Here is a 10891-nt window from a genome sequence, read left to right as displayed (position 1 = left end):
AGTTCTCTGCTGATGTGCTGTTCCAGTTGTTTTTGGATAATCTTCAGTAGCATCTTGCTTGCATGTGGAATTAATGATATTGTTCTATAGTTTCCACACTCTGTAGGGTCAACCTTCTTTGGGATGGGAACAAATATGGATCTCTTCTGGTCAGTTGGCCAAGTGGCTGTTCTCCAGATTTCTTGGCACAACTTGGTTTGCACATCCAGGGCAGCATGTCTTCCAAGTTCTCCTTCATTTCAGCAAGTAAGATTATGCCATCTGTATAAGGCAGGTTATTGTTGTATTCCTCCAATCCTGATGCCACATCCTTCTTCATAAAACTCATCTTCTCAAATTATTTTCTCTGTATATAGATTGAATATGTATGGAGAAAGGATACAGCTCCGATGCACACTTTCTTGATTTTAAACCATGCAGTGTTTCCTTTCTCACATAACTTTTTTGGCCTTTTTATAGGTACGGTTTGTATGAGCACAAATAAGTGTTCTGGAATTTCTATTCTTCTCAACATTAGACAGGCTAGGAAGTAGGATAAGCCATTCACTTCTGAAATAACTACCCTTAAAAAAAACACACAAAACCATAAACAGTAGAGGAATGATATTAGATAAAGTACTAGAAGTAAAGCCCAGATAAGAAATCACTAAAAAATAAGGAGAAAGAGCTAGAACATCCAATAATAATGGGAATGTGGAATGTACAAAGTATGAATGTAGAAAAACTGAAAGTTGTAAAAAAATAAATGAAAATCAACAATCATAAAGATCAACATTCTAAACATTACTGAATTGAGTAAGACAGGTATTGTTCGCATTGAATCAGACAATCATATGATCTGTGATAACGGAAACGAAAAATCGAGAAAAAATAGTGACACACTTCTAGTCAAAAAGACCATTTGAAGAGTTATCCTGAAGTACAATGCTGGAAATGATAGGATACTCTCCATACATGTACAAGGAAGACCTACTAATACGTAGAACAAGAATACCATGATTTTCAAAGAATACAGCCAAGCACCAGGTGTGTGACTGAGCATTTCCTAAAAATTTGTTTTATTTTGATTAAACTTTTTGCTTACCACTAGCAGCCTAAGTCATGGTCAAGCACAATGTGTATTAGAGCAGGATTTCACAGCTAGTTTTTCAGAAGTAGTTTATCAGGCTTTTTTTCCCCCCTGAGATTCTTTAGAGTTGACTCAAACCTCCAAACTTTTGTTGCTACATGCTGTTGAGTCCTTCTGAGCACTGTCCTATCCTGAGACAGTCTCACTGCTCCGACACACCTGCACATATTACTCTTGTCATTGTGTCAATCTATCTCATCCAGGTTCTTCTTCTCCTGTGTTTCCCCTCTACTGCTCCAAGCATGATGTCCTTCTCCAGAGAATAGTCCCTCCTGGAAACATGCCCAAATTATGTGAAACAGAGCTTCAAAATTCTTGCTTGCAGGAAAGAACTTAGTTTCACTGTCTCCAAGACAGACCTGTTTGTTAGCTTGGCCAACCATGGTATATGTTCAATACTTTGTGCAGTACTACAACTTAAAGGCATCAATTTCTTTTCTGTCATCCTTATTCACTATCGAGCTCACTGATGCATAGCAAGTAACTGCAATGGCCTGGGTGAGACTGACATCTTTGCACTTCAGCACTCTGTAGAGGTCCCTGCAAGTAGACTTTCCAAATCCAATTTCTTTTTTCTGTTTCCTGCCTGCTGGTTCCAAAAGTATTGATTGTGAACTCAAGAAAGTGAACTTTTTAGTTAACAAACTTTCACTGCTCTATGTTTGTTAACCAAAGTCTCCAAGCTTTTGCTTTGCCTCAACTATGTATCTGCCATGCAAAAATAAGTTTTGAGAAGACTAATTTAATAATTTTTAAACCTTTTGCATACTTAGCATGAAGAACACTAAATTCAGTGTTTCTTGTTGCTGTCGTCAGATGCCATTGAGTCAACTATGACTCAGAGTGACACCATGAACAATAAATCTGAACCTTACCTTCTCCTGCTCCATTCTCACAACCTCAGTCCTGCTCAAACTCATTGTTAAACTCACTATATAACTCCATCTTACTGAGGGGTTTCCTTTTTTTTCTGATACTCTAATTTTACCAGCAACATGCCATTTTCCAAGCACTGGTTCCTCCTGACAACATGTCTCAAAGGATAGAGATGAAGTTTAACCATCACTGTCTCTAAAGAGCCCCCTGGCTGCACTTACTCCAAGAGGGACTAATTTGGCTTTTTACAGTCCATGGAGTATTTCTCCCAAACAACAGTTCAATCATTTATTCTTTGTTCTTTCTTATTCATTGTCCAACTTTTAAATGCATATGAAGCAACCAACAATACCATTTCATGGATCAGGCACACTTGGGTCTTTAAACTGACATCATTGGTCTTTAGCTCTACGGTGAGGTCATCGACAGTGTAATTTTCCTAACTTGATTTATTTTTTAAATTATTTTTAATTGTGATTATGACAAAAGTTTAAAGAAAAAGTGGGGTTTTTATTCATTCATTATTGCACATTTTTCTCCCTCCCTTTCCTTCTCTCTCCTCTTCAAGTCAACTTTGGAATGCACCTCTTGCTCCAGTTAATTGTCATGCATACAATGACTGATTACACATTACTTTTGGACAGTCCTTCTCCTATCTGTTGTTCCAATGCAGTATTCATTATCTATGCACTCTCTTCCTGTTCTTCCCCACCCACCGTGTCAGTCCTATTTTGTAATAACAGGGTTAGGCAGTATTTGTCCTTTTTGTGATTAGCGTAGCATAATGTCTTCCTTGGAAGCAGGAGTGGCATCCACTTCCTAAACAACATGCCTCTGGAAACACTATCAAGTTTGATAAACAATGATAGTTATAGAAAGGCCTTTTGTTCATTGAGTCGCTATGAGTCACGCTCAACTCTATGACAATGAACAACAACAACATCTTCAGGCTCACTCGTGGTGTATAGTGTTTTACAAGTTAATAGATTTTCAATGCTGCATAATATTTCATTATGTGAAAGTACCTCTATTTTTTCTATCCATCTGCATCTATCTCTTTGTTATTGTGAATAACATAGCAATTAACATGGGTGTACATACATCTGTCTGAGTGACAGCTCTGGTTTCTTTAGAGTATATTCCCAGTAGTGAGATAGTTCAGTCAAATGGTATTTCTATTTCCAATTTTTGAGAAAGCGCCAAGCCACCTTCCATAGTGGTTGTACCATTTTGCATTCCCACCAGCAGTGAATTCCAATCTCTCCATGACTTCACCAGTATTTGTTGTTTGCTGCCTTCTTGCGCTTTGCTAATGTTATTGGGGTGATATGATTTTTCATAGTTATTCTGATTTGCATGTTTCTGATAGCTAGAGATTCTGAACATTTCTTCATGTGTTTGTTGGTCTTCTGAATTTCTCCTTTGGTGAAGTGTCTATTCATGTCTTGTGCCCATTTTGCAATTGGGTTTTTTACCTTTTTCTTGTTGAGGTGCTGAAGAATTTTATGTTTTTTAGATGGGAGTTCCTTATCAGATATAACCACTTGAACCTATCAGTTGATGTAGAAAAGGCCTTTAACAAAATTTAACAGCCCTTTCTGATTAAAGCACTCAACAAAATATGAATAGAGGGAAATTTCTTCAACATAGTGAAAGTTGTTGTTGTTTTGTGCCATCGAGTCGCTTGTGACTCATAGCGACCCTATGTACAACAGCCCTAAACCCTGCTCTGTCCTGTGCCAATCACACTGTCTCCGACACACTCATCCCGATTCCCCCAGTCACTGAATCAGTCCACCTCACAGAGGGTCTTCCCCTTTTGCGCTGTCCCTCCACCCTCCCAACATGATGTCCCTCTCCAAGGACTGGTCCCTCCTTACAATATGTCCAAAGTATGTCAGACGAAGCCTCAGAATCCTTGCCGCCAAGGAGCCATCTGGTTTAACCTCCTCCAGCATGAAATTGTTTGTTCTCTTAGCAGTCCATCGTACATTCAATACTCTTCTGCAGCACCACAGCTCAAAGGCATCAATTCTCCTTCCATCCCCCCTAGTCATCGTCCAACCTTCTGACACATAACAAGTGTTTGCAAAGACCATGGCCTGTACCAGACGCACCTTAGTCTCCAGAGAAACACCATTGCTTTTCAGTACTTTGGAGAGGTCCCTAATGGCAGACTTTCCCATAGCAATATGTCTTTTAATTTCCTGGTTGCTGTTTACAAAGTAAAAAACCAACATTATTCACAATTGAGATTAAATGCATCCCCTTGAGAACAGAATCTAGTCTTTTAATTTTTTGATTGCTATTACCTAGGGTATTTGTTGCACTTTCTCTAATCAAGTATTGAACATCAGAAGGAACCACTGAAGACTTTCCTTGGTCAGGAGATAAAGGGAGAGGAACACATGGCTGAGTGCCCTCCTGACCTGAACATCCTCACAGCTCTTACAAGTTTTTCATTATGTAATTTGTAAAATATTTTAACTGAACTCCAAGATGGTGTTTAATGTTTCTTTTCTTATTTGCTGATCTTCCCTGTTTCCATAACTACATTTTTACCAGAAGGCCTTTTCAGTATGAGTATCAAGGTCTTTAGCATCCCTGTGTTTGTTTTGTTTTAACTCAGGCAGCTCCTACCTTGGTAAACTTAACCCCTACAGGTATTCATTGTGGATCTCAGTAAAATGAAATCATTGACAGCTTCAATCTTATACTCATCTATCATGATGTCACCAATTGGACCAATGGTGAGAAATTATGTTTTATTGGTGTTGAAATATAGTCCATATGGACTGGTAAGTAAGACAGTAAGAGGAAACACGATTCATAGAGAAGATTTCTATAATGGTCTGATGTTTAACAAAACAGCCAAACTCACTATATTTCAGTTGCCTTCAACTTATACTTACCTTGACTCAGGGTTTCCAAAGCTGAAGAGCTTTATTGAAGAAGACTAGCTCATGTTTTCTCTATAACGTAGCTGACGAGATTGAACTCCCAATCTTTTGGTTATCAGCCAAATATTTAATGCACTGAGCTACCAAGGCTCCATTTGCCTGTGTCTGGACCCCACAGTTTTAAAGCATTAGTCCTATGCCCTAGGAGAAGTATTGCTACCCTGATGTTCAGTTGTGTTGTTTCTGGTGTTGTAGCACTGATTTTCTTCCACGGCTGTTGTTCAATTGCTTCTTCTCATCTCCATAAGTGTGGCCCTGGGCCTTCTCAGAAACCACAAGAGGGGAAAATGCTTGCTCTTGGAGAATCTGTTTTGTACCATTTAAAATTACTTCAATTATAATTTATATATTAAGGTGAATATACAAGAGAGAAGAACACAACATTCAGAAGAATTTTAATATAAAATAAAAGATTCCCAAAAATTTAGAGGTTGAAGTCCATTCTTTTGGTAATACCCTCCGACATTTATTTTCTCTTTACTATCAGAAATAAAGCATACAAAGAAATAAAAAGTGCAGGCCTGTGAAGTGCAGTTGGTTATTCTGCAAACAGAGTGTGCTCAGTACATCTCTTTCTTCCTCTTGGCAAGAAGTTGCTAAGATGGAAGCAGAACTGTGCATACTTAATGTTGTTGTATGCCATCAAGTTACAACTGACTCATAGCTGATGGTCGCATAGGTTTTCAGAGTCTGTTGATGACAAAAGAGAATATTACCCATCTCCCTCCCTTAGAGCAGCTAGGAGTTTTGAAACATATGCTTATAGGTTGGCAGTGAAACGCCTTACAACCAGACCACCAGAGCTTCTTACATATTTGGAACTGTTTGAAAATAAGGCACGACTCACAAAATTACAAAACAATCTACCACAAATGAAACAACAGGAAATAAGGGGATGACTGAGAGCAAATGGGAGCAGTGGAGTAAAGTTAGGCTATGCTGGAGGTCTGTCTGCTGAATGTTCAATTGGTTCTGAGATTCAGGCAGACACAGAAATAGACAGAAGCCCATATTTGTCCAGACTCAATTCACAGCAGAATGACAGCTAATATATCGACAATAGTCCCTGTTACTGAAAGGGCACCATTTTCACATCCTCAAGGGCCTGTCCTTGGACTAGGTAACTGCCCACCGTTCTTCTTCCTTGATAAATCAAAATCGTTAATCACTGCCTCCTACTTCAGCCGCCACAGGTGCTATGAGAGAATCTAGCCTGAAAAAGAAAATCACCAATATTGAGGGGTTCCTTCCAGAGTCATTTGCTCTAGTGATGGTGTCAAACAAGTGCAGAAGGCACTGTATCATACTGTCCCCATGCTGGACGCAGATGTCAGCCAAGTACTGACCAGAGCCTGCGTTTCATCACCTGACTTGTGTCCAGCCTTCAGGCGATGTGGATGTAGAGGATTTCCTGGTCCTGCTGTGGTGTGGTGATTACAGTTCTATTCCCTCCTGTCCTCTCTCCTATTAATCTCTTGGTTTTGATAATGCTTCTAACAGCTCGGTGTTGCATATGACTAGCCTCTAATAGAACCACTCCTACTGGCTACTGAGAACACAGATGAAGCTACTCATTTTAATAATTACACAGTGAAATACTTTAAAAGACTTTTGAGCAAAGGTTTGAGACATTCACGGTTGGTAGAACCTGTTAAGGAAGGAGCTCTGATGGTAATATCCATAGAGAGTCGTGTTAGGGACGACAGAGAGATCATGCATCTCTGGCAGTTCAAATCCTCCATTTCTTTAAGGGAGAAAGGAAAACAATCTCCTGTCCCATTTGTAGCATTTAGATCCCCAAAGAGGGTCAGCACTGAGTGAGTTCCAACTGGACAGTAATGAGTGGTTGAGTTATTATTAGAAACCATTTGCCAGGAAATAACTATTGATTGTCATCTGGAGCTAGGCATAGTTCTAACCTCCCACTTCAACACTATTTGGTAGCTGTGCATCTCACCCACCTCCCTGCAAAAGAATCGCAAGTATCTACAACTGAACAATAAATATATCCTGGCAAAAAAAAAAAAAACCCAACAATTTGCAATGAAAGTGATAACAAATATCTTTTTTATCACAATTGCCACATCTGATTATTATTTCATTCTCCAGTCACTTTTCTCTGTGTGGTAAGTATGTGTACATTTGCATACAAATTTATAAGAAGTGGTTTCTGCTCTTGATAAAAAGTTACACTCTCTGCCCAGATCTTCAATGTGATTTTTTTCCCTACTTAATAATATATGATTGTCATTCTTCCATAAATTATTTGCACCTATTTGACTCACATAACAGCTGTATAACATTATTATAAATAAACAGCTATATAATATTATTCTAAATAAATTAAATGCAGCATATCCTGTTACATAATTTCCCCTATTAACAAATATTTTAATGTTTTCCAATTTCTAATTATTACCACCAACCTTTTAACCAACAGTAGAGTGCTCAACTGCTTGCATAATTCAGGTGATTGTTGTTGTTAGGTACCATCAAGTCAAACATGACTCATAGTGACTCTACGAACGACAGATATGAGCCCTGCCCTATCTTGTGCCATCCCCATTTTTTTTAAAGAATTTTATTTATTTTATTATTTTGTGTGTGTGTGTGCCATCAAATTGGATCGGAGTGGTACAGGAGGCGATTGCCCCTCCTTCTCCAGCAAAGCATCTGGTGGATTCGAACTGCATACCTCTGGGATTGCAGTGCAGCTTCAGAGCATCTGGTGGATTCAAACTGCATACATCTAGGGATTGCAGTGCAGCTTCTGGCCACTAGGCCACCAGAACTTCCTAACCACCCTTATTCTTTCTAACATACATGAGCCCATTGCTGTAGTCAGTCATGGTGTCAATCCATCTGGTTGCAGGCCTTCCTCTATTCCACTGATCCTCCACCTTCCCATGCATGATTTCTCTTTCCGGGGAATACTCAGGTGGTGGGACTTGCCAAATAATGAATTTCCTTGTGAAATCCAATGAATAACTGACTTTCCAGGGAGAGGATCCCAAAAATCTGAAGGTCTTTTTTTCCTCAAAGCTACCTAATTTATTCCAGAAAAAAAGGGGGAGGGAACTACCTGTCTCTGTCCAAGAAAACTGATGAGGTCAGACATCCTCGATACCTTTCAAGGAAAACTGGCTGGGAAATTTTTCCTTTCTGTCATTCAAAAGAATAATTTATGTCTTTGAACTGTGGTGTCGGCGAACAGCTGAGGGACTGCCAAAAGAATATGCAAATCTGTCTTGAAAGAGGTGCAACCAGAGTGCTTCTTAGAGGCAAGGATGATGAAATTTCATTTATTTCCTTTGGGAATATTTTTAGAAGGATTCGGTCTAGAGAGAGGGAAAGGTAGAAGGTCAGCAAAAGAAAGGAAGACCCTCTAAGAGATAAATTGACACAGTGACTGCCACAACTAACCCGTGCAGTAGAGACTGTGAGAATGGCACAGGAAGGACAAAGTTCAGATCTGCTATTCCCAGGGTTGCTTTGTCTTAGAATTGACTTGATGTCACCTAGTAGCATTTAGACTTTTACCTAATCCTCCTGTTTTCAGCCCAGGGCAACTGATTTCTCAGAGTCAAGAAGCTCTCCGGTCAAATTTCTCCAGCAAGTAAGTCCCTCACTTGTATAGAGATAATGAGGGATATTGTCTATACTTTGTGGATTAGGAGAGGGGCCTTTTTGAACCAAATCTGCAGGACTCACCCTGTCCTAGCTCTCACCCTTCATGGACAATCCTTGGAGTCTATAATCTATCAAATCTATTGAATCATTGTGAAGGGGTGTTTTTTATTTTTGTTGTTTTGGTCTTTTGTTTATTTGTTTGTCTAGTATGCCTGCCACTAAGATCCTGTTCTGAGTATACTTAAACTTTTACCACTTCTCTAGGCATGTACTTTTTATTGTTCAGATATTTATTTAATTCATAAATCCACTTTTGTTTCCCTTTCTTTTCTATGTGTCCTTATGGTTTTGTGCCTTTTAAATATTTTACTATTGATAGTTTTGTGTCCAATTTTCTCTGTTGAAGTGATAATCATTCACTTGATGTCTTTTTTTTCCTTTTCTTCCAAATGTAGCTCTTCCCTGGATTATCTACCAGTCAAGAATCATTGGCAATTCTCTTTGTAATGGAAATTAATTTATCATGTCCCTTTTTATAAGGGTAATTATAAGTGGGCATGGAAACTTTGGGACCATCAGGAAAAGTGCCAAAGTGAGAAAGAAGAAAAGGAGGCCTGAAATTACAGCAGGTAAAGTGTTTGATTGATAAACAGGAGGTCAGTTGTTCAAACTCACCAGCTGCTCAGAAGCAGAAAGATGTAACAGTCTGCTTCAGTGAAGATTCAGAGCCTGAGAAACTCTATAGGTTCTAGTCTGTCTTATATACAGTTTCTATGAATTAGAATTAACTCAATGTCAATGGGTGAGTATGGACTAAGGAAACAGACTTGAGTCTTCATTTTGCCACTAGTAAGCTCCTTTTCCTAAGGAAATCTTTTCACCTCTTAGAAGCTTACTTTATTCCTCATGAATGAGGGTATTCAGCTGTATGAGTGTTAAGGTTTACCTGGTTTAATAACGTGAGGTTTCCTTGTGTGGAAGATGGTGAGAGTAATGGTAGGATAATTTTGAAACTAGGATATGGCTGGGAGAGAGGATGAAGAGAGACCATGCAGTGAAGCATGTACCGTGGGTGGCAAAAGGAAGTCTTGAGTGGAGAAAAAAAACACACAAAAAAACAACACCTGACAGTCCTAGGTTTCTGGGAGATTCAGGACAAAACCAGGCAGCTGGGAAAAGAGATAGGAAGCAAGAGTGCCCAAGTCAAGTGTGGCTGTTTCACAAAGAAGCAAAATAGGACACTCGGATTTCAGGATCTGAACTTAGATGGCTCTGTAGTAAAACTTTTTATGTATAAAAAACAATACTACCCTGAGAAAGTTATCTGACTCCTGTAGCCTCATTTTTTCCCCTCACTTTTAAAAGAATTATATCTTGAGAAAATTAGAACTGAGGCACAAATGGAGATTTGTACACTAATGTTCATAGTAGCATAATTCATCATTGTAAGACCATGGAAACAGCCCAAATGTCTAACCACAATTGAATGGATTGAGAAATTGTGGTACATTCACACCATGGAGTATTACAATGATTTAGTAAGTCAATACCTATCTTGGGAGGGACTGGAGAATATTATACTAAGTGAGCTAACTCAGTCCCACAAGGGCCAATACCACATATAAGACTATTATTGTAGAATGTGTATGAGGACCTAAGGAGGGTGGATAGTGAGAGCAGAGGGGTGAGGATGGGTGGGGATTGAGGGAGGATTAATCATAGGGTCCACACTTTGATGGGTGAAATGTGGGTAGGAAAAGGGACTATGAAAGATCTGGCGTGAAAAGTAATTTATAAGAATATTATAAGTTAATCAGTATAAAAGAAACATTTTAAAAAAGAAGAAAAATAAATGGAAATTTGAATTGTACTCTTGATGAAGCACTACCAAAAGAACCAACAAGTCTGTGCAACCAGGATTCCCTGTTGAGTAAAAGTGGTGAAGCTTTATCTTGCATACTTCAGGCATGTTGACAGGAAAGGCCTAGGAAAAAGACATCATTCTGGGAATGGTTGTTGTTGTTGTTATGTGCCGTCGAGTCGTTTGCGGCTCATAGCGACCCTATGTACAAGAGCCCTAAACCCTGCTCTATCATGTGCCAATCTCATTGCCTCTGACACACCCATCCGGATTAATCCAGCTGAATCAATCCAACTCATAAAGGGTCTTCCGCTCCTGCGCTGTCCCTCCACTCTGCCCAGCATGATGTCCCTCTCTAAAGACCTGTCTCTCCTTACAACATGTCCAAAGTATGTCAGGCGAAGCCCCAGAATCCTTGCCTCCAAGGAGCAACCT

Source organism: Elephantulus edwardii, unplaced genomic scaffold (genome assembly GCF_000299155.1).
Source record: "Elephantulus edwardii isolate Elephantulus edwardi_28Jun2011 unplaced genomic scaffold, EleEdw1.0 scaffold00112, whole genome shotgun sequence".
Taxonomy (NCBI): Eukaryota; Metazoa; Chordata; class Mammalia; order Macroscelidea; family Macroscelididae; genus Elephantulus; species Elephantulus edwardii.
Note: the sequence above shows the minus strand (reverse complement) of the source record.